Source organism: Dermacentor variabilis, chromosome 9 (assembly GCF_050947875.1).
Source record: "Dermacentor variabilis isolate Ectoservices chromosome 9, ASM5094787v1, whole genome shotgun sequence".
NCBI lineage: Eukaryota > Metazoa > Arthropoda > Arachnida > Ixodida > Ixodidae > Dermacentor > Dermacentor variabilis.
In genome coordinates, this window is record NC_134576.1 from 14,513,659 (window position 1) to 14,541,318 (window position 27,660).

Here is a 27,660-nt window from a genome sequence, read left to right on the forward strand (position 1 = left end):
TTGATGAGTGATGCCTCGTCTAAACTAAGAGTTCAAGTTCCCTTTGAAATCTCGTATTGTGAAAATATCCCTGGATAACGCATTTACATTTTTGTTGCCAACACCAAGAGTGAATTTCAAAATTTTGCGGTTTGCTCTAGTGGAGGTGTTATTTTATGTAGATGATTAATGCAGGAAAAGGTAATCTGTGCTGGAAGAATTTGCAATACTGCAAAAGATGATCGACTATGATAGAGAGTGTGGAAAAATGACAAGCAAGAAAGTTTTTCAGTGCAGTACTTAGATCTACAAGACCAAGAAAATGCTTTCGAGTGCTGACACTTTGAAAAGGTAAGAGCCTGAAAAGTCAGTGTGCAGCCTTGTTTTATTTACAGATTCGATTTGCTCCATTAGATTTTTCTGGTAAGGGTTTCACAGTACTGGTGCATATGCCAAAACTTGAAGTATATTAGGACGACTTAACTGCACAGCAGGCTATGAGGGGCACTGCAGTGAAGGGTTCCTAGTTAATTGTAACGTGTACGCAAACCACAGTGCGTGTGGCAGAGTTAGGCGGGCTGATGGTACCTTGTGTTGGCGTTTATTTATATGAACACGAAAAACAGCTCCAGTCATTTTCATGATGGCGTATGTGCCAGTGTTCTGTAGTGCCACCATAATCGTGAGGCATCATGGGAAGTTATTGAAGCTCTCTGGATTCTTAAAACAAAAGGGCACGTGGGTTAGACAGTCATCTATATCGCTCTGAAAAAGGAGATTGCATTCCTTGATCATTCCCAACATAGTTCATTGTCCCAATGTGTGTCACTGTCGTTTCTTGCTTTCTTGATTTCCTTTTGCTTTATTCACTGTTCACAGTATGTATGCCACGTATCGTTTCCAATAAAGCTTCAGTCGTCATCTCTCCATGCTGTGCACTGCACTCCCTGTGCGCTGTTGTGCATTGGAAGGTTTTGCCTGTTGTTTCTCTTCAGCTGACGTATTATCACATTCTTCCTCAGAACGTCAGTTTGAATGAGGAGCTTGTAAATGAAAAACAACTGCTTTCACTTAATGCACCACAACAATGACAATAATTGGAACAGCACATTACCAGGTGGATTCATGTACATTCAAGTGTGACACTGCAGCACCGCGCATTGTTAGGGATGCAAGCGTGATGATACTGCCCAAATAGATTGCCTAGTCTAGATGGATATAACAAATTTGTATACAGGCTTCCTAAAACCAAGACGTCTTTATTCATGGCTAAAGCTTATTGAACACAAGTTGTGTGCTGGCTCAGGAGCTGATTCAAAAGAACTGCTTCTTGGCTTAGTTCGTCTTGGCTGAAAGACCTATTTGCCGCGAATAACAGTGACACAGACAGCACGTCCAACAGATTTATTTAAGAGCCCTGGATAAAGCAGTTGGAGGTTTCGCCCGAGTTTTTTATGTGCCTTGTGCGTGTGTCCTACTTCTGGCGAGTATGTCTCCCAGGAACTGACGCTTCTCCTGCAGCAGAATCATCCAAAGCAGTCCTCAAATGTATCGGTCTCATTCTCTTGAGACTCTATAACAAGTGTTATCTGAACTAAAATGAACATTCAACAATGTCAAATGGTAAAATTTCAAAGCGAATACAAAATGAATAGCAGTGGCCGTTTGATTCCTGCTCAGGATTATATTTGCACACCATTATGCATTAAGTGCCGATTAATTTTTTTGCACCTGATCTTGGTGTCCCCGAGTCTTTTTGTTTTATGAGAAGCCTGGGCGATAAGGAGGCAATTCAGGTCTGAAAATCTGGCACAGAAATATTCTGTTGACCAGGTAACGCAAGCACAGACCTCTGGAAGTCAGCTGGATGTGTGATTGGGATATGCGATTGGTGTCTACACTGAGAACAACAAAAATAGGCCACTTTGTTGTGTGCAGGATTTTCATGAAACTTGTGCCATGCCCTCTCCTGGGCATTTTAGTTGTGTGCAGCAAGCGGTCAGATTGAAATGTGTGCATGTTCTGCACACTAGCATGTGCACTAGCTGGCCTGCACTTGCTGCTCATGATATCAACACAGCAGCAGTGTGCAGACATCTTGACAAGCTGTTGATTATGCTGATATTGCCATGAGCAACTCTCCAACATATCTACTGGCCCAAAGGCTCTGGTACCAATGCAGCCGTCATAATAGAACTGCCTTCTTATTTTATTTACCAACAGTTGTGTGGCACACAAATGTTTGTAATTGTTCATAGTTAAGCACTTTGACATATTTGCTGCAAATAGGACTCGAGAAGGAAGGCCATGTTGACAACGCGGCCTAAATCTCGAGTAGAGCAGCACAGCACATTTGCCCACACAGTGCAAGATGTCAACCACATTACAGTGAGATAACTGTTCTCGGCAGAAGCAAGAATGAACTGCATATGTGTTAATGGAAGCATACTGTCGCGCTTTTCCTCACGCTCGAAGGCAATCTCATCAGGAAACTGTTCAGAGATGGTAAGGAGGTATCCATCCAAGTCATCGTTTGTAGCTTGCATGCTTGCTGACGGAAGGCGAGATAAACAGTCAGCATCGGTGTGACAGCGACCACACTTGTATGTGATGGAAAAGTCGCATTCTTGAAGCTGTAATGACCACCGAGCTAATCGGCTAGCTGGATCGCGTAGTCCAACCAACCAACAAAGAAAATGGTAGTATCACTATCGTGAAGTGGCAGCCGTACAAGTATGATGGAAACTTGTGGGTAGCAAAGACTACCGCGAGGCATTACTATTCAATTACGTTATAATTCCGCTCAGCCTTGGCAAGAGTATGGCTTGCATAGGCGACGACTTATTGGCATCTGCCATGTATCTGTACGAGTACATTTCTGATGCCCAGACCGTTGCCATCGGTGTGAAGCTCAGTTGGGGCCTCAGGATCAAAGTGGCACAAAATTGGAGCTGAGGCGAGTAGAAATTTTATTTGACGGAATGCAGACTCACACTCGATAGTCCATGTAAACGGTGTGTCCTTTTGAAGGAGTGTTGTGAGGGACTGAACTGGGCGTGCAAAGTGCTTAATAAAACAGCGAAAGTACAAACATAATCTTAGAAATCTGCGGAGGTCTTTCGCCGTCTTCGGCTGGTGGAAGTCGTGTACGGCTGCAAGCTTCTGCGGATCTGGGCGGATGCCTTCTTTGTGGATGAGGAAACCCAAAACAAGTGTTTGACGCTCGCCAAAATCTCAAATTTTGGAGTTTAATATCAGTCCAGCTTGCCGTATGCAGTCAAGGACTACTTTCAGTCATTGGTTGTGTTTGTGAAATGTCTTGCCGTAAATTATGTCTTCCAGGTAACACATGCATATTTCCCATTGAAGTCCGCACAGAATCGTGTACATAAATTGCACGAATGTCGCCGGAGCATTACACAAACCAAAGGGCATTACGTTAAACTCGAAGAGTCCATCCAGTGTTACGAATGCAGTCTTCTTGTTTGGGAGGTGCATAGGTATCTGCCAGTAGCCTGAGTGCAGATCGGCAGAGGAGAAGTACGAGGCAGAACGTAAACAGTCAATGACGTCATGTATACATGGGAGAGGATGCACATCCTACTTTGTCACTGCGTTTAGGCGCCTGTAGTCAACGCAGAATTGCCATGAGTCTTTCTTGACCAATATAACTGGAGCTGCTCACGGACTATTGGACACCTGGATGACGCCTTTCTCTAGCATGTCTGCAACTTATTTGGCGATCACTGACGATCAGCTGAGGAAACGTGGCACGGCTTCTGTCATATTGGCGACGCTGTTCCAGTATTGACGCGGTGGTGTACGCGGAAGTGCGGCAATGAATGTAGACACTCTTGTGCCAAGTCAAACACTGAAGCATAGCAGGCAACGAGCTCTTGGAGCGCTTTTTGGTGGCAAGAGGGAAGCGATTTAACAATCATGCTCCTAAATTTTGAAGAGTGGTCACTGAGCGACGAGCTTGTGTCCATGGAAGTAGCAACTGCACGAATGCTAACAACACCATCTTCCTCAAAGCATGCTACTTTCAGTCCTGCAGGCAGAATAACCGACTCAGAAGACATTCACCGTCCACACGTGAGCACAACCTTCTACAACTTCAATAAGTGAGTGAGGGACAAGTACCTTCTTCTTTAGGGTGTTGACGTATTCGGGTTCAATTCACAGCAAAAACCAACACGGGCATGCGGCGAGGTCATTGGGATGGACATCGCTGCCTGCACAGGTACACGTACACCAGTGGACACGGAAAATACTCCTTGACAATCGGATGGAACGTCCTGGAGCGTTGGTGGTCCGACATCGCTGCTGAGTGAAATTTCACCAGCCCTGCAGTCTAATGTTGCTCCACACTCCCGTAAAGAGTCAATATCAATAATTACGTCATGTGTAGCCTATGCAAGTACAGTAAATTCCTTTCAAAATACCTCATACTACGCAAGGAAGGCGCTTCCGACAGATGGCAACTCCGTAAGTCCTCACCCCCCAATTCAACCCAGGCACGCGCAGGCCTCGGTGAACCCCAACCCACGAACCAGTCCGGGTTCTAGCTTTGGTGTCCTGGAGGTGCCGTCAATAATGAGAAGTAATGACACATTGTTACAATTAATAAAAAACACGATTGAATAAATATAATTATGTCCAGCCGCCAACTTGTGACGTTAAGTCCATCACTGTACTCTTAAGCAAAATTACACGCTTTTGCCACACAACCATAATCATAATCTGTCTTGTCCGCATTTCCTTTCTTTAGCGCGGCGAGCCCGGTACTTCCCAGTAACAAACGGCATGCACGTTATTAGCATGACATAGCATTCGCGACAGGAAAGTAGTGGGCGCGGCGTTTTCCAGAAAGGAAACGCAAGCAAGGCAGATGACGATTATTGTGTGGCAGAGATCTTTGCCTAAGAGTGTACCGCACCGCGCGACTTCTGCAACACAGTCAAAACTTAATTTTGCGTCTGAAGGTACGTTGTACAGTCTTTCTCGCGTCTGTGGCGCTGTTGCTGGGTCAGTCATCGTCACCGGCGGCCTTTCAGCCACTTACGTTCAACCGCGATTGCTAAGGCACTCTGCCGTCCAGATATGCGGCCCAGGCTCTACTACGGTCGCTACTGCTCCCACAGAAGCATCTGTGATGTTTACAGGACACATCGCCGGAAGGTGCGAGAAAGCTATGATCCGCTACGACTGACTTAGAACGAGCGCCGCTCTTGCGCCTGCGCACAATCCCTCAAACGTCTGGTGGCTACGTGACGTGAGCACGAGACGTTCATTTGAGTGATTTGAGTATAGTGCCTAGATAATTTGAGGGATCGCCTGCCGTTTGTGCGCAGGCGCGAATAGAAGTTGGCGTAAGAGAGAAAATCTAAGGTATCCTCGATTTGGCTGCACTTTTTGCACTAGTTCAGAAAAGTGTTGTGCCAGTAGAAGTGTGAGTGTAGCGCGACACTAGCGCTCTCGGTGCAGCGGTCAAGTGGAGGACAAAAGTGCAGAAACGTACAAGCCTTCGTCTGCTGTGACTGGTGGCATAGAGTTTCTCACTACATTACCTAGAGGGAAATCTGGCGCTGCTGCGCTGTGGTATGCATAGGTATGAATGCCGGTATATTGTGACTTCGGATTGGCATCGTTCTCGGAGAGACAGCAAACCTTGAAGAAGCGCTTGGCAAGTACGGCAAGTACCGTTCCGTCTATCACAATGACTCATTTTCTACAAAAACAGCACGTGAAAAGCTGTTTTAGCTTTATTATTACGCAAAAACATGTTTTGTTTAACTACGAGAACTTGTTATTGCGTGTACGACTATATGTTACATAAAAAGTGTCAGCGGGCCGCTAAAGTTGTAGGACAGACGACAAGGTTCGCGCTCGCTTTGAAACAGTCGTCTGTTCTTGCTTTTCTTCGCTTGGTCATGCATTGTAAGTGAGTAACGATGTAATATGCGTGAATGGAAACATTTTATGAAGATATTACTTTGAGGACGCGTTATTTGTGTAGCCATATCCACGTTTTAGACGAAGCCTCTTACAACACCAGCCAACACGAGCCTCGCAGACACATATACCGTCATTCCCATGACGGCACGGTGCTAAAACCCCTGAAACTTCGTAAAGTAGTGCCACTCTCCTCCTCCGCCTTCACTCCTCGTTTCTCCTCTCTTTCACGCTCTCTCCTCGACCATGGCGCCCCCTACGATGCTCGAGCGCAGCAGACGACCTTTCGCAGAGTGAATGCACGCATAGCAAGGCAGTGCTCTTTAGGCATTCACGTTGGCTTTCCAGCTCCGCGTAACTTCGTGTACAGCATAGAATTTCTAGTCGGATGCTTGTACAAATTCGGTAACGGCAGCTTTTGTTTCATTTTTTGATAACTATTTCTTAAAGAAATCTGTGAAGGAGTGTTCACGCTGTGCGTTGACGACTGCGAATGTATCGCGTGCCCTGCAATTAGGTACGCAACATTTGTCAAGGGCGCGTCGCAAGATCTTGTTGCGAATGGTTGTAAATAACACGTTTACCATCGAATGACAACCTCTTGGCTTCCAGCAAGCCCTCAGCCTAAAGAATCCGCGCCGCCCTTACAATATGAATTCGCGGCGCGTATGAGCTATGGCGTACAAATGCTGACGGAGATCACTGCTCTGGAGGTTCGAAAGTGTATTACAAACTACAGTGCCGCCAACGTGCGTGCTTGCCAATCTAAGCGCGCGCAAAGCCTCAGAGGTGGGCGCTGGTGCTATTGTTTCTCGTGTCTCAACGCCGACAGATATACCGCGGCCGATCATCGAGTCGGGACTGTGCGTACACAAGAAAATAAAATGAGTTTTTAGCATTCGTGCGCGAAGCGGGAGCGCGATAACAATGCTTGACTCAATCTCAAACAAGACCACTGTGGCCTTCAGTAATTTTTTCAGGTTAATGACTTATCACGAATAACACTTCATCGTGCGTTGGTTCGTCCGTTTACTAAGTGACGTACTTGTCGCGAACCGAGTTGCACTGAGGTGCATGCATTCAGGACGGTTGCACTCCCTTCGAAGTAACATTTGCGAGACATGACTTTTAGTGAAGTCATGATCGCGCAAAGAATCCCCCCGCCATGACGCGGCCGAAATTGCGGCAAGTGAAATGATGTTTTATTCATAGGTTAGAATAATATGAAACGGCATTCGAGTTGCAAGTTAACAGTTTATTTTCACATAGATGCATTACTGCAGTCACAAGTCCGTGTGCACCATTTATTGTCTCTGCGTAAATAAACGCACCAGCCTACAGCAAGCGCGTCTCAAATAGGCATAATGTCTAGAAACTAATAGTGGCATAGACGAGCAAGCGAACGACTATATGAGCGCGCGAGCTAAACGAGCGAGCAAACGACTAAACGAGCGTGTGAACGAACGAGCAAACGACTAAGCACGAACGACGACTAAACCAGCCAGGGAACGGGCGGGCGACCGCACGTTTTCTTTGCGAGTGCTCCACCGCCGCATCTTAAGCTTCGCACACTTTAAAGCTCACGCGAATTAGCACATACGTCTCAATTACCTATGATGCGGTCGCTCGACGACGAACGCACCGCGTAAACACGGTTTCGGGAGAGCACGCACGCTTTTCATCGGTGCCTCTGTATCGCAAATCCACCGGGCGACCGCCAACGAGGAACACGAACAAATGTGGCAAACAAAGCTAGTCTATCTAAAGAAGGCTAGTAAGTAACCACAAAAGGCAGAGAGTTGCTCTCCTGAGGCGCTTTCATGATCGAGACTGAAATTTTATCAAAAGGACTGCGCTGAATCTTAAAAATTTCGTAATCACGTTATCGCACGCAACCTCGCGTGCCCGCGAACTGAAGCCGGTTGGCGTTCAAAACGATTAAGCGCACCAAATATGTTAACGGCGAATTCCATTGGGAGAACAGGAGCACTCAAAAGCACGCTGAAAGTGCTCTTTCCAGGCGCGGCGTGTTTCATTGGTCGAACAGGAGTGGGAGCGCCGTCATCCAGTGGTAGAACAAGAGCAGTTTCGCTGCGCCGAGAGCAGCCGGGAGCAGTCCGCACTGCTCTCGCCTGAAAAGCGGAGTACCGTGCGGAGTACCGAGGAAGTCACGTGATCCAAACGTCATATCGTCCTCATTTTGCTTCAGCCGGCGAGCGCGGCGGCAACCAAGCGTAGGCACTGTTTTGGCCCCAGTGACTTTGACGTCGTTAATATGAACGGGCTTAACGATTCAGCGAGAGATACCAACATTTCTAGTACACCTTGCTTCTCTTCGGATGCGCGGGAAACAGTGGCAGCAAAGCGTCTTCGCCTTGCTGAAGTGCTCGAGACGCTCGACGGTGACAGCAGCGACAGCATCTGGAGCTCAACTTCGGATTCGAGTTGTAGTTCTACGGACGACACTAGTAGCGATGACGACTACGAAATGTACGCGGCGATCTCTCAAGAGCTATTTGCGTTGCCGGAGGAAAGACCAAAAGTGGACTCGTACATTGGAAAGACTGTCTCTTCATACTCCGACGAGGAGGTGCGTTGTTCAGCTTCCGAGGGAAGTCAGATCGCTAAAGTGCCCGTTTTTCTTTCTAGTTCAAAAGAAATTTCCGCATCACGCGGCGACTTCCCCTGAATAATAGAAAGCAGGATGCGCTGAGCTTCAGAATCCATTTCGGATAATCTTGCAGGCGGAAACGTTGCGGGATGCGTCGGCGTTGCACAAATGCACGTTGTACGCTGCGGCGAACCGGTGAACGTCCGACGACCACAACACGGTTACACGTGTTTTGCCGCTCTCCCGCAGAGAATGCTGGGACGTCGATTGCTTGTGTCACGTGGTACATTTCTCCTCACACGTCCCCCTCCCACCTGCTCTCCGGATCGCGCATTTACATTCGCTCGCCTGTGCAGCCGGTCGACTGCAGCGCCGCCCCCGCGGCACCAAAGGGAACTATATATCTAGGTAACTTTTCGCCCTAGGGGAGTCTAGGTCCCTAGTTGTTGTGTAAAAAACGCGCCTAGCTCCTGAAACGCCCTAGTCCCCATGCGCGCGCCACGGGGCCCATAGAAATATGCGCTAGCGCAGGGTTTGTGCCAACTCGCCGGAGCAACAGGGTGGGAGTTTCATTGCGCGTGCACGCAAGCAGCGAGACCACGAACGAAGCGATACCAAGGTGGAACAGCGGATTTTACGGCAATCGAAGCTGTGTGTGTGTGTGTGGGTGGGTGGTGTGTTTGTGACGCGCTTGGTGTGTGCAAAGAGCAATTAAGTTGCGTGTGTGACGAATGTGTATGCTCAAAATAGCACGACCACGAACGAAGGTGGAATATCGCGTTTTGGCGTTTGGTGTGCGCAGAGCAGTCGAGTTGCGTGTGTGACGCGTTTGTTCGCGCAAACAGCACGACCACGAACGAAGCGATGCAAGGTGGAACAGCGCGTGTTGCACAATCGAGTTGTGTGTGTGCGTGCGTGTGTGTGACGCGTTTGTGATGCGCAAAGAGCACGACGACGATCGTCTTCTAAAACTGCGCCAGAGCAAACCGATTCTTGAGTACTACATACGTACTGCGCGGGCGTTAAAACTAGAGAAACACGGGATTGCGACGCGACCAGCCGCAGTGTATAGGACTGTACGTACGTACGTACGTTTTTGTAATGTGGTCAATCTTAAAAGGACGATGGCATTTCTGCACCGGCGGAGAAGTGGGAAATCGTGATTAAATTTGGCCGATCATTGTCAAAAGCAAAGGCTTACCCTTAATTAGGGGTTATCCCCTACCTTCTACTGAAACTGCAGCCTCCAGTAGTCTTCATGCACTTTTGTAGTCCTGACACCATACGACGATACCCTCTGACGTGGGGCCCAGACTACTGGAGAGCTGGTTGATCAAGCTTGCACTTAACCTTTTGTTCTTTGATTATGCTACAGTGCTAGAGCGTAGTTTCTTGCTATTAGTAAACTGGCAAGACAACAAAGCATTGCTACTCTACTCCTGTTGTGGCTCTTCAGTCAATGACACTAGAGGGGAAAGGAATCGAGATCCAAGCCAAGTGGCAAATTGTGTTTAGTCAGTCTTAAACACCCTTAACTCAATGTTTTAAATGCCTGTGTGGTTGATACCTTGTCTAGTGGAACTTCTTGCCATCCCCAAAATGTGCATAGCACCAGAGGTATAGTTTGACAGCTGTAAGCAGTGCAATTAAGGGAGTGCAGTACCTGTATTGCAGCTTTACACCGGCTAAGATATTGAAGCTTGGGAGTATGTTCATATTTCTCATCTATAGTGTGGCAAGAACTTGTAATCCGCCCTCAAGTTCTGCTGGAGCACAAGCTACTGTTGCTCTTTTGTGCAGCTAGTGTCAGCAGACAAGCTTGCAGTATTGCTAGGTAGAAAAGCACTTAGGCTTCACGACCATCCAAGTCATAAATGAATAAGTGCATGGCTAGAAGTTGTAAATTGCAAGAAACAGTTCAAATGCCATTGAGCATAGTTGTGCTATTGCAATGTATCCTTCGGAGCATTGTACGAGCCATGGTAGTTCCCACATTGTGTTGAAGTGCCACACCAGTGACATATGATAATGATGCTAGCGTGATCCAGTGTGGCTGTACTTTAATGTATAAAAACTTTTCATGTGTTTGAGATTATATTTAGTGCAGTATCTGAAAGTTTATGCGCAGAAGATGATAGCTGACCTTACAGCCATGTTTTTTATACAGTCCTTCACTTTCCATCAACTTCAGCAAATCATTGAAGCCCCAAAATAACACATTTAATATTGGTACTCAGATTGAACAGTTTCAGTTCTATGTCTATGTTTCAGAGAACTGGACCAAACTTGAAGAATGAAAATTTAGCTACCTATTGATGCTGTAGCTTTAGGCTCTGCAGGAACCATTTATCTGCAGCACCCAACTTATCCCGTATTTGACGGATCATGATAGATGTGTGAAGAAGCAAGAGTGTTATGCAGAACAGTTTTCGAGAGGTAATGAACCTCTCCCATATAATTCATAAATAACTGGAAGGTTTCTCCTAAGGAAATGTTCGTGCTCTGCACTGTAACATTGACAAGTACCTCCCTAAGATAAGGTGATAAAGAGAGCTGGTTTTATGAATCTGTTGTATTTCCACAATTTTGACATGGCATAAGTGAGGCCCAAGGCATAAATGGTACTGCGTGCTGCACTTATTGTACAGATCAATAGTAGCCAATCAATAGCCATTTTATTGAAGATGCAAACTGGATCATATCCTAGGGCCAATTCACTGTCAATGAAAACTGTTATACTGGCTTCCTGCACTGTTTATTGATCATGGACTTCTTTTTGAAGTGCGATTGAAGTCCCTCAATATCTTAAACTATGAATTGCAACTGGGAGAATGTGTCCATTTATTAGGACCACACTTTTTGTCTTTAGCTCTCATCATTGTAAACAGCTTCATAATGAGAGGAACCTCAGACGAAATGCTTTTTTTCCTGGCATCCTTCTTCTGCCTTCTTTGTAAGCACAAACTATGGACATGTAAACAAGGTAATCTTGCATTTACCCTGCCTACAAGTGCCTCTTTTGACATTCATGCCTGTATTGCCTTTTCAGTGCCACTGAACCACTGAACAGTAATGACGAAAGCATTGTGCGGAAATATGCAAGGTGATCAGGAAATGTAAAATGAGTCATACCCCCGATTGTAGCAAACTGTTGCAGAGAAAACCCATGCACGTTTCTCGGAAAGTCTTCACAAACCTATCACATGCTTCAGACTGCTCCTGTGATTCAGATGTCTGCGATAACACGTAAAAGTAGGTTCTCACGGGCACATCTATTCTCTAGTTCATGAAGTCTTCATTCCAGAGAGCCTCGCCATGCCGCAACACGAACCCCCGTATTCATAAATGCATCTTAACTTGAAGCCCATGCTTGACTAGATTTAAATGACGCCTGTCATGAGCACACCAAAAGAAATGCAATGAGCATCTTGGGCGCGTTCACACCATGCGTCATTTATATCAAGTCAAGCATGAGCTTCAATATGTATTGCTGAATACGGCGGTAAGACTTGATAAAGTTTGCTATTATTTATTTGTCCAATGTTTCAGTTTTCTCATCAAGAATATCTAGCTTTTTCTGAATGCTACCAATTTTTGCTTCATTCTACTTTTCACCACATGTGCTTCATGGCAATCTCTTTCTCTTTTCCCATGCTGTTGGCCAACGTGCAAGTGTTGTCTATGCACTAGACAGTTACGATGTGGTCAGCAGGCTTTGAATTTCTCTTTTTGCTTTTGTGATCAAGTCTGCCTGACCATTAGATTACTGTATACAATGAAAACAAAGCCTTTTTTTTTCATGAAATGGGCAAGCACTTGCATCTCTTGCAAAGGATCTTTCAGTAAAGTTTTTCGTTCCTGCAATCACACTGAACATGCACGTCCATCATAATTTTTATGTATCTAAAACGCACCGCCAGAAAGAGTAACAAAAAGCAGCTATATTTTCAGATAGCACTTGTGGCTAAGAAAGCAACCCAAGACCAATTATGGATGGTCTCCATTTTTTTTTTCAACATGTAAGGAGCATTGTGCACACACCTCTCAAGCATAAAGGCAGCACGTATGAGCCATGATGCCTCAATAGCTCCCATGTCTGATCACCCAAAAGAAGGCAGGCCAAACATAAAATTTGTTTTTTGGAAATTCCGTTTATTATAGCTAAAATTTTATCTTGAAAACACAAAAAGTAGTCTTCATTTCAAGACCGTGCAACCTCTGGCTGTATATTGCAGAGCATGAAAACATGAAAATATACTAAATTGAAATAGCAACAGCAAAGAAACACTGGCTTCCATCTTCTGCAATGCAGAAGAGAGTGAAACTGTACACGGTAATCCAAAGTATGGACCCAACTTGGTCGTAGCATACATGCTCTGTGCTGATGTAACTTTAATTAGAACTGAAGTGTGGCATCCACTACTCGCCTGTGTCATCAAAGGCCATTTCATGTTGCCACACATTCTTTATCTGCTACCTGAAAAGATTACACCATGAAGATGACAAAGCTCACATGCATTAAAGGAAAATTGGTTGGCTATCTTGTCTCCCACACAACTCCGCCAAATACATGCAATTAGTGTAAGTATGCTAGTTCCTTGCACTGTTTCCCATAACATCTTTGTTGAAGGTACTGGGTAACAATATCTCAATCACTTCACAAACTGTGGAGATTATTGTTAATTTTTAAAGCAAACAGCTTTATTTGCCTCTTGACAGCACATGGCATAATTTGTTTAATGTAAAAGGTTGAAGCAATTCATCGGCATGTGCTTCACAATGTGCCTTGCAAAGGTTCCTCATTAACAAATATACTGTTTCGAGAGTTTTCATTTCAGTTTGCTGACACAATGACAAGAGACAGGAGGGAAGCTATGAAGCTGCTTGTCTCTCCACACCAAAAGCCAGCACCTATAGACTCTGCTAAAGATGTACTTCTCAAAATCTGGCTACTCCTTGACCAATCCGTGCAAAAATGTTAAATACGTGAGTCAGAAGTTATGTCAATCAGGCTGCTGCCACTCAAAGGGCAAAGCTCCTTGAAACAGCAAAGCCCAAAAAACAAGGAAATAAGAGCATGTGCGAACGTTTCATGCTTTATAATGTAGAATAAAGATTTCACCAACGCCAGGAATGACACGCATTAGTGCCAGCGGGAACATCGTCTTGAGAATGGCTCCTTGATTTGGATTACATATTTCAACTAACAATTCTGCTGTATTGATTTACAGGTTGTATTTATGAAATCAGCAGCAATTCTGCTCGTACAGTTTGAGAAATATGCCAAAATTGATGCATGGTTCTTTCACATAAGAATTTGAAGGACAAATTCTAGGAAGCGTTACAAAGGCAGAAACAGTGTTCGAAGGTGTCAGAATGAGGGCCATGAAATGAGGTCCTTGACTAACCGAACAGTGCCGCTGCTGCAGACATTTTAAGCATGAAATGCTTTTAGCTCCTGTTGTCAGCCACCTTCAATGAACCGAAAGCCAGAGCCTTTATCCTGGCACTCAAACCAGCTCATCCGGGCAAACAGTCAAGACTGCAATACATGTGCTAGTTACTTCCCAAACGTGTTAAAAAAATGTTGCTTTTGAGTTCTAAATATTTGCTCACAATATCACTCAAGCTGTAACTTCTAGTATGCTGAAGTTTTATTTGTCACTTCTAATAGCAACGTTCAGAGGCAGATACAAGGCACTGTACACTTGTCATTTTTTGGCACTGAGACACAGTTGCTTGTGCTCTTTTCAATGCCAGCAGTCCGCGAGGTCCACGGCGCATATGGTGGACCGAGACGAGACTTGCAATGGGGTTCTGTCTTTGACAGGGAACTTGCTTCCATATGGACCAGTGTACAGTTGCGTGATGCGGGGGGGTGGGGTGTGCCATTGTGAATGTGCGCTACACCCATTTTAAGATTGTGGCTAGTAACATCTACAATCAATCTGCTTTGTCGGCAGCCATTTCATGCTTACATCTATTCTCGATTACAGGAGAGCCAGTATTTTTTATTGTCACCAGAACAGCCTGAAAATGCTCATACAAAATTCTCCAAAGAGTGCGAGCGCTTCCGAGCTTTTTTAGTCTGTACATTCCAGCTATCTGAAATGAATCCAAGAAAGTAGTGGATGTTAAGGATATGATCATAGAGCTATGGCATATTACTTCGAGGTAGATGAAGTGGTACACGAAGGTGTCCTGTGTATTCTATTTCAGTGATAACATCATAGTGAACTGTTGGATAGGAGAGATGCCGCGCTAGTGCGGCCAGCATCAAGTGCAATCAAAACGTGGCTTTGCTGTTGTTCAAAGCAGATATTGCATTCACCTTACAGCAGAAAGGAAACGAAGCAACACCTTCAAGAAGGCAGTCCCCAAACAGCGAAAAAAAAAAAGGTTGGAGGACACTTAAGCTGCGCCTTTAAGAGTGGAACACGATAGCATTAAAAGATCCCTGGCTGCTTCTCATGCTTCCGGGCAACTGCAGCTTATGCTTCTGTAATGTTTCCCTTGAAATGCTGGTGGCAAACGCTATGCGCGAAGGCGAGCTTTCTGGGGCATGCCACTCCTAAGACATACCTGAAATGGCAGCTGGAAAAGGGGTTTGTGTTTGAGTTTCCGCGCAACAGAATGATGTTTTCTCGCATATTCAAATTACAATCCAACGCTATCATGTCTCAAAGTTGTGTGCAAGCCATACTTTATGAAATTTTGACACATTATACTTTGAGAATTTTAATTAGTTCAGTAACGCCTATATGCCACGTGGAGGGCCTGCACGAATCAGGATGCATGGTTCGGGATAAATTTTCTCATATGGAAAAGGTCGCCAACACCACTGCTGGATTTTCAGCGACACGGGGCCCTGAACGCTATGGCTGTTAATACCATTGTGAATCAGTTCCAGGCCAACAGCACATGTGCCATGCACAAAAAAAATAAATAAAAGTAGATGCACGTGGGCACTTCCCAAAATTTTTTTACAAGAAAGGCAGAGGAAAAACCTTCGCTGCTAAGGCATCAGATGAGTAATGTGTAAAACATGCAATATAAAGCTTAATTTTACACCCCACAACGATTACATTGTAACGTAGATTGGAGACAAGAGTCTTGCAAGATATACGCTTCTCTTTAATGGCGGGCCAGAACAAGAGCGTGCAGCTTACGCACTTCATCGTCTTTAGTGGCACCGACCTTTGCGTGCGCCGTCCTGCGGTGCGGGAGCCCCACATCTTTGTGTCAATTGCCTCCCATGAGAAGAGCGACCGTCTCGGTTCAAAAAGCTCTTTCAGCTACATAAGAAATGGAGCTCCTCAGGTGCATCTCAGCATTCAGGTATGCGTATAGTAGGGTTTCATGCGCACTACACGAACAACTTCAGCGGGAGGACGACGACGTAGTGAACTGCAGGGGACCACTTCGTAGGTCACGTCACTGAGGCGGCGTGTAACCTTGTAGGGACCAAAATACTAGCGGATCAACTTTTCTGAGAGTCCATGGTGGCGGACGGGCGTCCAGACCCACACGCAGCCGCCAGTATTGTAATGGATGTCGCAACGACCCTGGTTGTATCGAAGGGTGGCGGTATGCTGTTGGCTCCGGATACGATGCCGAGCAAGCTGGCGTGCCTCTTCGGCTCTTTGTACGAACTCTTCTACGTGTTCGCTGGTCGGGCTATTATCAGCCATAGGTAGCATGGCGTCAAGTGTTGACCTGACGTGGCGCCTACACAAGTTCGAACAGCGTAAGCTATGTAGTCTCCTGTACAGCAGCGTTATACCCGAAAGTCACATAGGGTAAGATCGCGTCCCACGTCTTGTGCTCTACGTCGACATACATGGAGAGCATATCAGCCAGTGTTCTGTTCAGACGTTCCATTAATCCATTGGTTTGAGGGTGATATGCAGTGTTCTTGCGGTGAGAGCTATGCGTCAGCTGGAGAACATCCTGCATAAGTTCCGCTGTAAATGCTGTAACGCGGTCAGTGATGAGAACAGACGGTGCACCATGTCGTAGGACGATGCGGCGTACAAAAAACTTGGCCACTTCATATAAATTTACTTGCGAAATAGCTTCGGTTTCGGCGTACCGGGTTAAGTAGTCGGTAGCGACGACTATCCATCTGTTGCGCGAAGAGGTCACTGGGAATGGCCCAAGTAGATCCATTCCTATTTGTTGGAACGGTGCTTGAGGAAGGTCCACAGGATGGAGAAAGCCAGTCGGTTTAACTGGTGCTTTCTTGCGGCACTGACAATCATGGCAGGTCTTCATGTACCGTTGCACAGAAGAATACGGCCGAGGCCAGTAATATTTCTGTCGTATCCTTGCCTAAAGTCTTGGCGAATCCCAGGTGTCCCGCGCATGGCTCATGATGGCAGGCTCGCAAAATGTTGTGGCGTAGCGCCGACGGCACAACAAGGAGGTACGTATTGGGGCCGCTTCCGCAGTTTTTCCTGTAAAGGACGTTGTTGTGCAAGTAGTATGATGATAAGCCGCACATGAGCAAGCAGGGTAAAACACCTTCAACTCCTTGGAGGTGTTTGATCCACGGCAGCAGCTCAGCGTCAGCGTGCTGGTGCTCAACCATCTTTATGGCGTCGATAACGGCGACAAATGGCAAGTCATGGTCAGGGTCCAATGAAGTCGTAGGGAGTGGTGCACGTGACAAACAGTCGGCGTCACTGTGCTTCCTGCCAGATCGGTAGACAACTGTAATATCATACTCTTGTAAGTGAGGGCTCCAATGGGCTAGTTTGCCTGAAGGATCCTTGAGGTTGGCAAGCCAGCACAGGGCGTGGTTGATCGCTGACAGCCTTAAAGGGTCTACCGTACAAGTAGGGTCGGAATTTACCAATTGCCCACACAACCGTTAAGCATTCTTTTTCAGTGGTTGAGTAGTTTTTCTCAGACTTGGTGAGACTGCGGCTTGCATAAGCAACAGGTCGTTCCGCACCAGCTTGCCACTGCACAAGCACCGAGACTCTCATTGCTGGCATCAGTATGGATTTCAGTGTCAGCGTCTTCGTTGAAATGAGCAAGTATCGGGGCCTCTTGCAAACGCTTGCGCATTTCATTGAACGATTGCTGCTGCTCGTCCGCCCAAATGAAAGGCGCATCATCGCATGTAAGCCCTGTTAGAGGCTCAGCAATTCTCGAGAAGCCCTTGACGAAGCGCCCATAATATGCGCACAAACTAAGGAAGCGTTGGACAGCCTTCTTGTCTGTGAGTGGTGAAAACGCAGCGACGGCAGCTAACTTGTCGGGGTCTGGTCGGACGCCTTGAGGACCAACGACATGGCCAAAAAATTTGAGCTCTTGGAACTCGAAGTAGCGTTTTTCAGGCTTGATGGTGAGGCTGGCAGTATGGATCGCAGGACACCCTCGAGTCATGCGAGATGTTCGTCAAACGTGCTCGAGAACACAACGACATTGTTTAAGTATACGACGCAGGTTTGCCATTTGAGTTCAGCAAGCACGGTATCCATCGTCCGCTGAAAGGTGGCAGGTGCGGAACAGAGACCGAAGGGGAGAATTTTGAACTCATACAGCCTATCAGGTGTCACAAATGCTGTTTTTTCACGATCCTGTTCATCAACTTCGATTAGCCAATATCCTGATTTAAGATCCAACAAAGAAAGAAACTTGGCATGTTGTAGACGATCCGATGCGTCGTCGATGCGTGGCAATGAATAAACATCACGCTTGGTGACACGGTTCAACTTTCTGTAATCTTCACACAAGCATAGTGTGTTGTCTTTCTTTCTAACACTACAGGGGAGGCCCACGGGCTGGTGGATGGCTGGATCACGTCGTCTTGGAGCATCTCTGTAAGGATGCTGACGGACAGGACATGCAGACTCGTCCGTAATAATGCGGTGTTTTGTGATACACTTGCGCCGCACTTTGGATGAAGTTGAAAAACAGTCCACAAATTCATTCGCGAGACTCAGTAGACGGTCTTTCTGATGGTCTGGCAGAGCGGCGTTAACGTGAATCCGTTCTTTTAGGCTAGGGAACCCAGACTGCTGAGACGATGCGGTTTCCAATGTGGCAATGTCAGTAACGTTAGTGATTTCGTGAAGAAATGAGCTCAGTTCGGCCATGTTGTTCCTCGCGGTACATGCCGATAATCGTTGCTAAAGTTTGTTAGCAAAACGACTGAACATTTGTTTTGCACCTGAAGAAGCCCTCTGGCTATACAAATGTGGCGCTCAAGAAGCAGGGGCATGTTTGCCTCAGCAATTCCTTCGGCGGCGTCCTCCATGTCGCATTGGACAAGGGTAAGCGTGCTGCTCTTGGGTCGCAACGTGATGTGATCGTCAGTTACGCGAAGCGCGATGTCATGGTCGTTGTCATTACTGTTCGCTATGGCTTGCGTAGTAGTGAAGCTGACTCTAGACTCTTGCAGGTCGATGATGGACCGTTCGCCTGAAGGAAATCCATGCCGAGTATAAGGTCCTTTGAACATTCAGGAAGATTGACGAAGTCGCCGATGTACGTGAAGCCCCGAATGTTGACTCGTGCCGTGCACCGGCCCATTGGAGTTATGAGATGACCTCCTGCAGTACGAATCTGAGTTTCGGTCCATTGCGTCAAAACTTTGTTCAGTATACGCGCGAGATTCTGGCTCATAACAGACGTGTCCGCACCCGTTTCGATTAACGCCATGACCTCGTGGTCATCTGTGGTAACTGGTACGGAACTACACTGCTTTCTTTGCGTCTCAATTACGTCATATCGCGGTCCTTGCAGTGGAGGATCTTCAGCGTTCGCAACATCAGCGACCTCTTCCTCCGCAGGTCGTTGGACTCAGTTTTCCCGGGAGGCTGGGCTGAGTGAGCGACATCTCGTTGCTCTCAGCTTGAATAGGGGGCTGGAAGACCTGTTTCGGGCGGGTGACGGTGACCGGGGTTCACGGAATCGTGGGGCAAAGCAAACGAGGTATGCGTCAATCTCCAGGGCGCATTCACCATTGCACGGGCACGGCGCATTCAGTGAAAATTCACGGAGCCCAGCTCATTGGTAGGGACACGCCCTGTAGAGGTGATCGGCTTCACCGCAATGAAAACACAAGGGCCTCCGGTCTGCGGAGCGCCATACGTCGCTCTTGTGGGGTGGGTGTGTTTCAGCCATGAATGGCGTGCAACGAGGCGAGTGTCTTGTTCAATGGCGCGCACACCAAGAAGGTCCAGGACGTCGCTCACATCGCGAAAAATCGGGGACAACGAACTTCGTGCAGCTTCTGTATACGACATGCGAGGTTGTGGCTGCCGTACCTTGTGCTGTGGTGTCTCGCTTCGCTCTGGGACTTGGACTGCCTGCCTGATTTCCTCCCGGACGACCTCAGACAGAGCAGGTCGCTGTACCGATGCTGGAGCCACCTGAAGCTTTTGAAGCTCCTCTCGAACGATAAGCCTAAGGAGCTCCCACAAGGGATTAATATTGTCCAGGAATATAGGGAGAGAATCACGCGATAGGGTCGACACGTCGCGGTTCTGCCTTGTTCGCTGCTGCAGTGCCTTTTCCATCGATACGGCTTCCGTGAGAAACTCTGCAACAATATTTGGTGGGTTGCGTATTAGGGCACCGAATAACTCTTGCTCGACATTGCGTATCAAATTCCTTAGCTTCTTTTCTTCTGGCATGGACGGATCTGCGTGTCGGAAAAGTCGGTACATACCTTTGAGAAACATTGCGACGCTTTCGTTCGGCCTCTGTACTCTCGCCTGCATTGCAGATTCAGCTCGCTCCTTGCGATCGAAGCTGGCGTATGTGCTGATTAGCTGCCGTCGGAATTCGTCCCATGTCGATAGGGCCCTGCCTCACGGTTCTCAAACCAGGTCCGTGCATAGTCCTCGAGGGCAAAGTAGGTGTTGCGTAGTTTGCGCTCTGTAGTCCAGACGTTGAATTCTGCGACACGCTCAAAGTGATCGAGCCAGTCCTCTACATCCTCAAAGGTGTCCCCATGGAAGGACGTGGGGATTCGTGGCTGGTTGAGGACGACCTCGGTCGGGGCGGTCGATGAAGAAGGTGGAACCAATGTATTCATCCTTCTGATTTGATTGCGTAGAGGCTCGTGCTCAGGTGGCAGTCCTTGAAGTCGACAGCTTTCCGTACCTGCACGGGAGTCAGCTTGACCGGACTTCGTACTGGGCTTGTAGACGGCGTTCGATCTGCGAGTGGTAGCACGTACCCCACACCTCCGCCGAAAAATGTAACGTAGATTGGAGACAGAGTCTTGCAAAATGTATGCTTCTCTTTAATGGTGGGGCAGAACAAGAGCGTGCAGCTTACGCACTTTATTATCTTTCGTGACGCCGACCTTTGCGCGCACTGTTCTGCAGTGCAGGAGCCCCACACCTTTGTGTCAATATGCACAAATTGCACGCAGAATTGACGTCGACTTGGGGTGAAGGTCGCTTTCCGAGTTCTGCCTGGTGTTGTCTACAGGCAACAAACGCATTGGTGAAGAAGCTTACACAAACATTTTTCGTTGTCCTTCACTGTCTTTAGTCTCTGTGTATTTTCTACATATCCACCAAACCTAAATGTTTTCCTTAGGGTTTTTCATGTTTCATCCCTAACAGTTAGTGCCCATTACAGTGTTGAAGATGTTTGCATGTTTTTTTCTTCTACGCACAGCACTTAAAGAAGAGCCATCCTGTCAGCCACCTAGGTCTACTCCTTTTGCTCAACTACATTTTTTAGCCCAATGATGAGAAAGACTTCTCTAGCGTACCTGAAGGTCATGAAGAAGTAGAACAGGATTACCGGCTGCACGAGATATTTGAAGACATACTAATGATTTTTTTTTCAGACAAGATTCAAAACATGTTATAAATTTATTAGCTTTCTTTTACCATTTTTTATAAGGCTATTGAGTAAAACTATCTTCATCCTCAATTACTGACTGAATTCATCTTTGATAGCAGCAACATTCTTGTATCATATAGCGTGTGTTGATGTTGGGCAGTCCTTCCACAATAACAGCCTTTAGGGAGTTTTTATCTATGTGTAGCTGTTCGTTATTCTCCTTCCCAGTAACCCCCACCATACATAGCGGCATGCAGATTGAAGTATTTGGAACTAGGGATACTACATCGAGGTTGATGTGGCTTCAGAAATTTACCACCGGACACTCGCGAGCCATGCAGATGTGGAAGCAAATAAATTATATAGGGTGGTGCCTAATGACATTGTGCCCAAAAAGCTTTACTATGTCACCTGGGGCTGCTTGGCTAAGGCCATAATTGGCTTTTGAGGGTTCTCACTCGTATCACCCCCTACCTCCTGGAGGAACTCAACCACTTGAATGGCACCTTGCCACAGGCATCAGTTATTTTTTGTCACAGATGATAATTAGACACGATTGCTTGTCTCACCCTGAAAACAATGTGGTTCGTGACATTTCGAGAAGGTCGTGATCTCCAAGTTACTGTGGTCAGTGTGTAAGGCGACTAGCACAACAAAGTTCCATCTCGTGCATCAGGCAGAATGCTGCTATTTCCAAATAAGTTTGCTAAATAGGTCACAGAGGTGATTGTGAAGCTGAAGTCGAGTGCTTAGACAGATTGAGAATGTTAATGGTTGTGGAGATTCAAAGCCGCATCCTCAAATACTTTGCGCAGCTTGCATGACAATGTTGAAACTGGAGCCTGTGTCCTGTGCACTAATATTTCACTGTTTTGTATGGCTGCTTTTATAGAAGACGAAAGCCAAACTTCTCCAGGTTTAAGACTGGTTTTACGACAGCTATGACAGAGCCAACTCCTTGGTGCATGCTTATGGTGACGAAGCCATCAGGAGCACTCCACACTTTTATGGATTACACAAAAACTGAACAAGCAAGCCCTATGAGCCAATTCCTGCAGTAGACCATACCCTTCAGATACTACAAGTCACAGCTTGGTGTATGAAAAATTGATGCCCAAATTCAGGGTTTTGGCAAATCCCTCAAAGTTACAGAAAGTTCTTGACCACCTTTACAGCACCGTTCCGTTGGTTTCGCTTTAACTGCTCATGCGATTTGGTATCTGGTGTGCCCCAGATCAAACACAATGGTATATGAATGATATTCATCGAGAACTTATATGTGTTGCTTGTCATATGGTAGAGGTTATCAGTTGGTGCTCAACTAAACATGAACACAACGAACTCTGCAGTACATTTGAGGGCACCCACTGTGCAAGAGCTGCCATCCACAAAGAGAAATGTAAGTTTGGCATCACAATAACATCCTACTTGGGGCACATGAACGAAAACAAGCTCAAAGCTGTCACAGACATGCCAAGACCATCCTCCAGAAATACTGCTGCTAATGGGCATGACCACCTATCTAGGTTTATTCGCTCCTAACATGCAAACACTACACCCATTGTCCAGCATGCTGTTTTCAAAGCATGGTTTGTCTGGAACCCACACAGGTTCCAGAATTCTCAAAATGGAAAGAAATACTTTCTTCAGATCCAGTGCTTGGCTGGTGCTCCTCAAAATGAGAGGCCAGCTGCTAATCACAGCTGATGCTTTGTGCTGTGGTCTAGTTGCAGTGCTCAGCCAAAAGCAAGACGATGGGCAACATGTTACTAGATACGCCTCAAGATATTTTGCAGAGACAGAATGCCTGGCTATGCCCAGATATAGAAAGAAGTGCTTTCTTTCTTGCAAGCTCGAGATAAATTCTATAAATGGGGCAACAATCTGTTTCCTAATCTATAAAATGAGCACATGATTGATGCATTATGAGGCATAATGTACATCTTAGGCAAAGACTTTCCCGCAGCTGATACACTGTGAAGTTCTCATGTGAAGGAGAATAACAGGCACCACAAGGGCCTACCAAGATTGAAGGCTATGCATGCTGCCTCTCCCCACCTTCTTTACAACAATTGAAGAAAGAACAAGTGCTAGATTAATGCTGCTGCCAACTTTGCATTTTCACTCGAAAGAGCTGGACAAGGTGTTGCAAACTCTGAAAGAATTCTGGCTTTACAAGGACAATGTAGTCCAAGACATGTTGATATTTTGGCAATAAAACCATCGCGCCCAAGAAGCTAGAGGAGCTTACCCACCCAGCACTTCTCACTTGAAGGCCACTTTGAAATCAAAAAATGCCTATCAAGATGACAAAGTGCTGCATCATAAATACATACAAACAGCAAATGTCTTCAAGTCATGTCGTACATGCTAGCACCACAGGGCTAAGAGAAGGGTGACACACCTGCAATTGGGATTCCGAGAAAAGCTGTTACAGAAGTTCACTATGGACATATTTTCTATTGGAGGGGTGTGGTGGCTCATCGTCACAAAATACTAGTAAGGGTATCCTGAGCTAGTACTGGCTAGTTTGACAGGACCTGTGGTTGCGACTCAATGCCTCTTTGTTTTCACAAGGTGTGCAATAGTGTAGTGGTCGTGAACCGCAACAAACTGTAGCTTCCAAAAGGGCGCAGCTCGCTGTTTGCAGAATTCATAAGAATTCCAACAAATGGCGTGCAGTCCACGCTACCAACAGCGCAATGATCTCACAGAAGCCACCATAAACTTATCCAAGAACTCCCTTGAGACGTCAGGTGATGCCTACAAGACACACGATTATAGACTGAGCCTTCTGAAAAATAGCTCCTCGCTAGTGCAAATGCTTACGAGCCAAAGGCTTAGGACTACACTTCAAGCTACTGCAAACAGCTTTTTTCCACAACTCCCGGACCCGAGGAAAATGAAAGTGCATGAGCAAAAGTGCAAGCAGAAACAGAAAACTTACTCTGATGTTGGGCATGGCATACAAGATCTACCCAATTTGTATCCAGACATTAATGTCCGAGTAGTTGACCTGGAAAATGCAGGCACACTTCAGCAGCCAGGAGATAAGCCCAGGTGATAGTGGATAGACACGGACAAAAAGACCATTCATCTCAAACAGGACACAACGAGTGCCACTGCCTCTGGCTGCATAATCAAGGGTTCGATGAAAGTTCGGCTGGTCAGGCATGGAAACGAAAAAAAAAAACATGATCTAAGAAATAATAGTCACACGACTATTATTTGCCGAGCATGCGCAGGAACATAGTCACAAGATTGACTGGGACAATGCCACTGTTGTTGCCAAAGAAAAGAACATGTCATCCTGGCGGCTGCTAGAATTGCTAATCGTTCAATTGACGCCAGCTACGATGAACCGGACACCAGGGACTATGCCTGCCATTTACACATGTTCATTTCGTCACATGCTGGCTACATAAGTGACGACGATTTCCTGTCCTACTCAGTGAACAAGGAACCCGTGTGTAGTTCCAAAACGTCGGGTTATACATCAGACTTGGTCAGTGACCGTGAACCCCCCTTCATGCCTCTGGCTAGGGGAGATGAACACAAGCAGCCACACGACTGTACCGAAGAGGTTCCGTTTTGTACAGATCCTGGGCATCAACACCATAGAAGTGGACAATGCATAACACCAGCTAAGCAGTAAGCAACATGACCCTTTTTATACAGGGAAGGATGTGCTACAAAGATGCTTGTACTACTGTAACGCTAATGTGCATGCTTGTAGAAAATGATCACAATAAAAAACTCACCTCTTGCCTTGTGCTCAATGTTGAGGCTACCATTCTGAATCACAATTACTTTATCCCACCTAGCTAACAGTTTGTCAAATCTCAACGAGGTTTTAATAAGACTCTTGTCTCAACTACCCGAAACGCCAGTCTGTGTAGTAGTGTTACACAGTGTTGGGTTCAAATCTGCCATAATCATGAATCCGAATGAACTTGCCCACATTTCAGTTATTCTGCAAAAGTATTTGGGATCACTTCGTTGCTTCGATATGCACAGCGGCAATCACAGCTGTGAAACACATTTAGGTCGTACTGAAGATGTCAAAGACCATGTAACATATGTGCTGAAAGGAGCAATGACAACTTACGACATTGACAGATGCCATTCAGATGAGTGTTGCTGTGCCAGTCGAAATTGCTGCTTTGACAATGGTTAAACTAGAGACAGAATACCATGAGGCAAAGTGAAAAGAGAACAAAGGTGCATTTTTCAGCTACATCACCTCATTGCTCCAATGCCCATGCATTTGATAATTCATTCATACAATGCGACGGCCTAGGCAAAGCCACGTTTGGATGAACCAATGTCTGCTTTGAAACATCACAAAATTCCACTTTTTCACGCACTAACGAACAATTGGCAGGTTTGAGGATTTACGAGTGTCAAGAAATAGTGAATCTGTCATTCATGTGTTTACACTTTGTCTCATTATCTTCGTATGATCAAGTGTATGCTTGAAAGCGCAGACACTACACTGCTGGCCTGCTAGCTAAACGCACTTTCAAGTGGCAGCTGGTGATAGAAATCTTCGAGCATTTGTCTATAAAAACGCTCGCGTAGATTTCGCGGTATGCTCATGCGCTTTCAGTGCAACGCACTGCGTGACACCTGCCTGTCAGGCCGAGCAGGAGAGCGCCAAGGGACGAAACACCAAATTGTTCATTTGGCACTGTAAATACGTATGTCTCTATTATAGTGTGCCTGTATATACACTTCGACGACGGCAATGATGCCACCGCTTGCAAAGTCGGCCAATTTAAAGAATGTGTCACAGCGTACGTTTTCCATGTGTACAATCTAACACGGCGAGTCTCTTTTTTCATGCGGAAGCAGCCTTCTGGATCTAAAAACATTGATATCGCGAGCGCAACAGAACAAACGGGCGGTAGTGCGCATGAGGTTAAAATCGTAGTCCGCAAAATATGGGCTATAAATAACGGCTCAAACACGTTACAAATGGGTGTAAATTTAAGGCGTGCAGTGCATTTAAAGCGTACTTTTAGCGAGAACTTCAGGCGGCGTGAAAAATGATGCCTAAGCATGCATAAATAACAAAAAAATTATGTACGTCCCAGATGAGTTGAAAGTGGTCGCGAACAGCTACCTTACCTGTCTATGTGAATGACAGGTGCAGCCTCTGAGCTTCTATACGATTCATATTCGGTATTCTATTGGGTACAAGAAAGAGTTATTACGAGGAAATATAAGGAACAGCTGGGGATAACCAAAAAAGCTGAGATGTACCATTGAAGCTCCCATGCTACGCTCACATCCAATTGACAGGAAGCCGCCATGGCACATTTTGACTACCGGAAATAGGTGGCGCTTAGAGCCTTAGAATTAGAGTTACATAAAGAAATGTTGAAACAGTTTTTCGTTTAAAATATTCTACGTGTTGCTTATTTTAATTGCCAGTTTTCGTTTTCATGCCTTGTCTAGAGAATCGCCAACAAAAAGCACAATTTACAAACTGCTGAGAACCGAAACCGAAACCAGGGCGACGCACTCTTTGCGGGTACAGTTTTATTAACCTTGATCAATGCCTTGATGATAGTGCGCCGAAGCCAGCACATGCGTGCAAAGGCGATGGATGCTACGTTCATGAGAACAATATCTCGACATCGGTCAATGCTGCATAACATAAGCTTGCAGCTGTAGTTTTCACACATTTTTTACACATGGTATGCTTCGGTTCTTTTCGGATTTACTCTCCGACACATTTTAAACTGTGCCACTACGTACATGCCAACATTTCGTCACAATTTCTTTAAAGCGGCATTTAGTTCATCGAGTACACCGACAAAACATGCGTGGAAACGCTTTCGAGCACCTGTCTCAGCAATTCCGCCTCCCTCCGCTCCCGCTCCCCCCCCCCTTTTTTTTTCTATACCGCCGCTAATTAATGCACGTATGAGTTAACCTCCACATACAAATCACTCGTGGCGTGTCCCTTCACTCCGAATTAAGTCTGTGCTGTAAACTTACGTACGTACATGTACAGTGCTATACATCGCGGCTAGTCGCGTCGCAATCCCGTGTTTCTGTAGGTTTAACGCCCGTTCAATACCTATGTAGAATCCAACAATCGGTTTGCTCTGGCGCAGTTAGAAGACGATCGTCGTCGTGGTCTTTTCACACCACAAACGCGCCACGCACACACACACACACACACAACTAGATTGCGCTAAACGCGCTGTTCCACGTTGCATCGCTTCGTTCGTGGTCGTGCTGTTTGCGCGAACGAACGCGTCACACACGCAACTGGATTGCTGTTTGCG

At 46.2% G+C, this 27,660-nt stretch overlaps 1 protein-coding gene and 1 long non-coding RNA gene across 4 annotated transcripts in view; one reads left to right on the forward strand and one right to left on the reverse strand.

The window, feature by feature from the left end:
- LOC142558621 (uncharacterized) overlaps window positions 1-27,660 on the forward strand; it is a 92,873-nt gene that overhangs the window by 39,979 nt on the left and 25,234 nt on the right. The window lies entirely within an intron of this gene.
- On the reverse strand, window positions 12,677-26,804 carry LOC142558620 (uncharacterized). Of its 2 annotated transcripts, none has more exons than XR_012823051.1 (3): window positions 26,492-26,804; window positions 24,309-24,377; window positions 12,677-14,650 (listed from the first exon to the last, which is right to left on the reverse strand). It is a non-coding gene; the product is annotated as an uncharacterized LOC142558620 (long non-coding RNA). The 2 variants fall into 2 exon arrangements; XR_012823050.1 differs by having other exon boundaries at window positions 24,309-24,524.